Source organism: Hippopotamus amphibius, chromosome 1 (assembly GCF_030028045.1).
Source record: "Hippopotamus amphibius kiboko isolate mHipAmp2 chromosome 1, mHipAmp2.hap2, whole genome shotgun sequence".
In the NCBI taxonomy this organism is placed as follows: Eukaryota; Metazoa; Chordata; class Mammalia; order Artiodactyla; family Hippopotamidae; genus Hippopotamus; species Hippopotamus amphibius.
In genome coordinates, this window is record NC_080186.1 from 64,978,080 (window position 1) to 64,985,132 (window position 7,053).

Below are 7,053 nucleotides of genomic sequence, written 5' to 3' on the forward strand. Positions count from 1 at the left end.
GTAGAAAGTTCAGCTGTTATCCTTATGGGTTTTCCCTTATATGTTGTTTGTTGCTTTTCTCTGGCTGCTTTTAATATTTTTTCTTTGTGTTTAATTGTCGTTAGTTTGATTAATATGTGTCTTGGTGTATTTCTCCTTGGGTTTATTCTGTATGGGCCTCTCTGTGCTTCTTGGACTTGGTTAATTATTTCCTTTCCCATGTTGGGGAAGTTTTCCACTATAACCTCTTCAAATATTTTCTCAGACCCTTTCTTGTTCTCTTCTTCTTCTGGGATGCCTATAATTCGAATGTTGGTATGTTTAATGTTATCACTGAGGTCTCTGAGACTGTCTTCTAATCTTTTTATTGTTTTTTCTTTTTCCTGCTCTCTGGTGTTTATTTCCCCCATTCTATCTTCCAACTCACTTATTCGTTCTTCTGCCTCAGTCATTCTGCTGGTTAGAGCATCTAGAGTATTTTTAATTTCAGTTATTTTGTTATCCATTGCTGTTTGTTTTTCTGAGTTCTTATGAACTGTTTCTTGTACTTTCTCTATTTTGTTATCAAGATTTTGTATCATTTTTACTATCGTGACTCTAAATTCTTTTTCAGGCATTTTTCCTATTTCCTCCTCATTTATTTGGTCTTGTGGGTTTTTTTCCTGCTCCTTTGCCTGCATGGTGTTTCTTTGTTTCCTCATGGTTGTCCAAACTTTTGGGGTTGCTTGTCCTGGCGATAGAGGTGTTTATAGAAGACTGTCCAAGCCTCAGACGAATGTCCAAGTATTGGATTAAACAAATATTAAGTCTAGGAAACATATACATGTATAAGACACACAATTACTGAATCCCTTAGGACTTAAGGCTCTAGAAAGACCTGACAGAACCCCAGTGTGCTATCAGATATTCAAAGAGAAACCCAACAGAAATTGACAACTGAAACAGAACAAATCAGAGACAAAAGCAAAAGCAAACAAACAACAAATAACACCCTACACATATAAACATCAATCCAGGGAGATTTTGTAAGCTAGGATCAAATATAGAAAAGAGCTAGAGTACCACCAGAGAGAATGGAGATTCTCAGAATGTAATTAGACAACTGTACTAAGAACTAAGATAAAGACAAAAGCCTAATATTAAATACCAAGGCAGTGCATCATCTGGAGAATAGAGCAAGGAGTCTGAGCAGACCAATAGTGTTGCTTATAAGTATGTTAAGATAAAATAAACTTAAAAAGGCTGGAAGAAAGGGGAACAGAAGAGCGTAATGTGGTTGGAAATATGCAAATAAAAAGAAAGGAATAGAAATGTATAAAAGATAGGGATGAAAGGAAAGTATGAGAGATATTTTGTCCGTACTACCAAAAACTTAGCTAGATATAGAAGTATATAAAAAGGCAAAAAAAAAACAAAGAATAAAAAATATCATTAAAAAATTATGTTATAAAACTTGTAGATTTCTTAGGGCTAAGATCATATTTAATAAATCAAAAAAAAAAAAAAAAAGAGAGAGAGAGAAAGAAAAGAAAAAGAAAAATCCAGAACTGATCCCAGAATGGACCAGTTCAATAGGTATTGATACTACTATTTCTGTTTCCTTAGTGTCTCAGCTGTAAGTGTCCTTCTCCTGGCCTTGGGTTTTTTTTGCGTTATTCTGTGACCAGCAGAGGTTCCTTTATTGTTTGTCTGTAAGCGTCGGTGTGTGGGGAGGGAGAGGGTACAATAGTGGCTCCTTCTCCTGGGAGTGAGTGAGCAGTGGCGCACTGTTGTTTCAGTCAGGCTTGGAGGTGCCTGTTGCAGAGGGCGCTGGTGGCTCAGGCGTACACAGAAAGTCTTAGAGTTGGGCCTCTCTCAGGGTTTTTTTTTCTTTTTGATGCTGTTGTTTTTTTTTTTTTTTTTTCTCTTGGCAGCCTCCCTGCTGCTGGCGTTGCAAGTTGCAAGGGGTTTTAATCTAGCCCCGCCTGAGCGCCTGAGGGTGCTTGTTATCCCTGAGCATCTTAGGTGGCCCGCAGGGCGTCTCTCCACTGCCTGTTGCAGAGGCACCTAAAGAGAGGGAGTGGCTATGCGCGCGGCTCCTCCCCCCAGCCCGGGAGCCTGCAGCCTCCAGCCGCCATCATGGCCGGGCAGCTCTCAGGGACGGGCACTCCTCTCCGTGGACCTCCTCCCTCCTGTCCTCTCGGTCCGTCACCCTACCGGCAACAATGTTTCTCACCCTGAAGCAGCTCTCCGGTTCCCACGCTCCCGCTCCTGGACCCTCCGTTCAGCCGCGGATGGATGTCTCGGTCCGGGAACGCTGAGCTGCGCTGCGGACCCTCCGTATGTTTCTCACTCCCTCCCGTCTGCCACAGCTCCGCCGCTTCCCCCTCTCTGAGCCCTCGTAGATGCCTCCCTACCGGCTATGTCGGGCTCCCCGCAGCCCTCTCTGGTGTCCGAGGCCGTCTGCTGGTGTTCAGCTGGTTCTCTGTGGGAATCACTGCATCCTTCCGTGCATTCCCAATGCATCTGTCACTCTAAATTCTTTTTCAGTCATTTTTCCTATTTCCTCCTCATTTATTTGGTCTTGTGGGTTTTTTTCCTGCTCCTTTGCCTGCATGGTGTTTCTTTGTTTCCTCATGGTTGTCCAAACTTTTGGGGTTGCTTGTCCTGGCGATAGAGGTGTTTATAGAAGACTGTCCAAGCCTCAGACGAATGTCCAAGTATTGGATTAAACAAATATTAAGTCTAGGAAACACATACATGTATAAGACACACAATTACTGAATCCCTTAGGACATAAGGCTCTAGAAAGACCTGACAGAACCCCAGTGTGCTATCAGATATTCAAAGAGAAACCCAACAGAAATTGACAACTGAAACAGAACAAATCAGAGACAAAAGCAAAAGCAAACAAACAAAGAAACAACACCTTACACATACAAACATTAATCCAGGGAGATTTTGTAAGCTAGGATCAAATATAGAAAAGAGCTAGAGTACCACCAGAGAGAATGGAGATTCTCAGAATGTAATTAGACAACTGTACTAAGAACTAAGATAAAGACAAAAGCCTAATATTAAATACCAAAGCAGTGCGTCATCTGGAGAATAGAGCAAGGGGTCTGAGCAGACCGATAGTGTTGCTTATAAGTATGTTAAGATGAAATAAACTTAAAAAGGCTGGAAGAAAGGGGAACAGAAGAGCGTAATGTGGTTGGAAATATGCAAATAAAACGAAAGGAATAGAAATGTATAAAAGATAGGGATGAAAGGAAAGTATGAGAGATATATTGTCCGTACTACCAAAAACTTAGCTAGATATAGAAGTATATAAAAAGGCAAAAAAAAAAAAAAGAATAAAAAATATCATTAAAAAATTATGTTATAAAACTTGTAGATTTCTTAGGGCTAAGATCGTATTTAATAAATCAAAAAAAAAAAAAAAAGAGAGAGAGAGAAAAAGAAAAGAAAAAAAAAATCCAGAACTGATCCCAGAATGGACCAGTTCAATAGGTATTGATACTACTATTTCTGTTTCCTTAGCGTCTTAGCTGTAGGTGTCCTTCTCCTTGCCTTGGGTTTTTTTGCATTATTCTGTGACCAGCAGAGGTTCCTTTATTGTTTGTCTGTAAGCGTCAGTGTGTGGGGAGGGAGAGGGTACAATAGTGGCTCCTTCTCCTGAGAGTGAGTGAGGAGTGGCGCACTGTTGTTTCAGTTCAGCTTGGGGGTGCCTATTGCAGAGGGACGCTGGTGTCTCAGGCTTAAACAGAAAGTCTTAGAGTTGGGCCTCTCTGGGGGTTTTATTTTTGTTGCTGTTATTGTTTTTCTTTTTTTATCTTGGCAGCCTCCCTGCTGCTGGCGTTGCAAGGGATTTTAATCTAGCCCCGCCCGAGTGCCTGAGGGTGCTTGTTATCCCTGAGCGCCTTAGGTGGCCCGAAGGGCGTCTCTCCACTGCCTGTTGCAGAGGCGCCGAAAGAGAGGGAGAGGCTATGCGCGGCTCCTACCCCCCCCCCCCCGCCCGTGAGCCTGCAGCCTCCAGCCGCCATCATGGCCGGGCAGCTCTCAGGGACGGGCACTCCTCGCCACGGACCTCCTCCCTCCTGTCCTCTCCGTCCGTCACCCTACCGGCAACAATATTTCTCACTCTGAACCAGCTCTCCGGTTCCCATGCTCCCGGACCCTCCGTTCAGCCGCGGATCAACGTCTCTGTCTGGGAACGCGGAGCTGCGCTGTGGACCCTCCGTATGTTTCTCACTCCCTCCCATCTGCCACAGCTCCACCGCTTCACCCTCTTTGAGCCCTCGTAGATGCCTCCATACCGGCTATGTCGGGCTCCCCGTGGTCCTTTCTGGTGTCCGAGGCCGTCTGCTGGTGTTCAGCTGGTTCTCTGTGGGAATTACTGCATCCTTCCGTGCATTCCCAATGCATCTGTGGAGAGGGATGCACTCCATGTCCCTCTACTTCACCGCCATCTTTTCTCTCCTCCCTGATTATTTTTTAAAAAAATAATAACAGGCTACTAAAACACACAGATTGTAATTCTAGCCTGCACACTGCTGGATCTGAGACAGAGCTGTTGCTGAGAGTTCTAAGAGATTCGAATATTCCACTCCAGAGCTGAAGGTCACCAAAGATTAAATCTCAAACTTTTTTTTTTATATTATGAAGTAATTCTGACATAAATCTATAGAAAACCATATAACAAACTCCATTATGAATTTCTTATTCAGTTGTATTCATGGCTTTTCATTTTTTTACAGTATCTCTGGAAGCACATGTTTTTGGCTTTAATATACTCAAATTTGTCTCTCTCTTCCTTTTTTGGTGTGTATTTTTGTGTTTTGTTTCAGGAAATACTTTTCTATCTTGAAGCCATAGAAATATTCTATTATTTTGTTTTCCTAAAGAATTTAAAGTTTACTTGTTACATCATATATTTTACACATGCAGAAATTTATTTCTGTTTATGTTGTGAAGAAGAGATACTGTTTTTCAACCAACAAGGGGTAACCAATTTTTCAAGTCTCTGCACTGAATGGTACACATTGTCCTATCTGACTTTTATGAAAGACAAAATGTAGTAAAAAATTAAGAAAGTGGTTTTATCTAAGAAAGCTGAAACAGTTGGAAGAAATTTAATCAGAAGACTCTCAAAGCAAAAGAAAGGGGCTTGGGGTTTTATAGAGGCAGGTAAACAAGAGTCATCTGCCAGTGTTAGGGAGTCATATGGAAGGATGCAGAGGGTCTAACATAGGGATATTTTAAGGTTCTCCATTTCCCAAAAGACAAACATATGTGGGAATTTCAGAAAACAAAATGATAGGGTAGGGGGATTTTTAACCATTGCTGTTTTCCAGTAGCACAGGTCTCATATAAAATTCAACAGTGACACTTTTGATCAGACCCCGTATAGCAAGTTTTCTATAGGCCAGAGTCTGTTTCTAGGTTATTGATTAGTCTACCCATGTGTCAATATCATCCCTTTCTTAATTATAATAGCTTTATAATAATCTTTAATATCTCATAATGTGAGAATAATGACCTTGTTCTTCCTCTTTAAAAAATCATCTTTGCTCTTCTTGTTTCTTTGTTAAGTTCCAAGAAAACCAGTTACAACTTTTATTGATATTACATTGAATTTAAAGATCAATTTTGGGAAAGGTGACAAACTTTATCAGATTAAGGCTTTCTATATGTTAATTTGGTTTGTTTTTCTATTTACTCAAGTTTTCCATCATATATTCAACTAAATTGGTATCACAGCTTTCTTTTCCCATTTTTAATGAAATAGACTAATCAGCTAAATAAATAGTTTAATTAGTTACATTTTGTTCAATTTAGATTGTGCTAAATTTAGCTTTAGTTAAGAATGTGTTTCTGCCCCAAAGGTAATATTAACTAATTTGTAGAAATTTTAGATAAAAGGGAAAATAAAGAAAAACATATCCATTGTCAATATTTTGTATATTTTCTTTAAAGTTTTTCATATTGAATATTTCTATATATGATGCCATTAGCATCACAATTATATGTGTAACTTTATAATTCTGTTTTTCACCTAACATTACAAAGTTTAAGCAAACCATTATTATACCATTATGTGGACCTGCAATAATTGCTTTATTCAATTCCATTATATTGGGCATTTTTGTTGTGTTTATTCCTTGCTTTTTATAAATAACTGACTTCAGAATATCTCTGTGATAAATCTTGCTAACTCTACTTAACTCCTTAGGATAAAGTTTGACCAATTATGGCTTGCTGACTGTTTTGTAAATAACATTTGATCAGAGAACCCAGCCACACTCATTTGTTTATGTTTGGTCAATGATGGCTTATATGCTACAACAGCAGAGGTGAAGATTTGCAACAGAGACCATATAGCTCCCAAAGCCTAAAATTTTACAGTAAAAGATTGCTGACTCCTATCTTAGGCAAAATCCTACATGTGAAATTTCTTGGTCTAGGCATATGCATAATATTATGATGTCTAAGACATCATAAACTTTATTCCTGAAGTTCTGAAGTTTGTGGCAATTTTGCATGAGGGCCCATCACAAACCACATTTACCAAGATTGAATATTTCACTTTGAAACTTATAGTACATTTTATTTTGCCCCCCTAGTGGATTTTTCAAAAATTATGATTAAAACAATTTATGCATATGTTAAAAATGACATTTACTTCATGTAAGATTATTTTGATATTTTTGCAACATAATTTTCACATCTCAATACCATCTTGTGCTTGACTCCTCACAAGTGTGTATTTCTTGGACGTGACAGGGAAATAAGTGTAATATCACGTGATGCTTGAAGTATTTGACAGCAGCCAAGGGGATAATCATTCATGAGAAAACTGAGGCTGTTTGGGTATCACACTTCCACTGTGTGCACTGGCAGATTCCCTGGTATATCCCAGTAAACGCTGCACAATTTCTCTTTTCTGCCTCCAAGAAGATTTTCATCCTTCACCATTCGTTTTGTCACACTAAATCACCAGAACAGAAATTCTAGGCCTGTGTGTCCTTTCCCAATAGCATGTATCTCATCTTCTATAGAAAAGAGTAAAGAGGTATTTGTGATTTTTTTCTG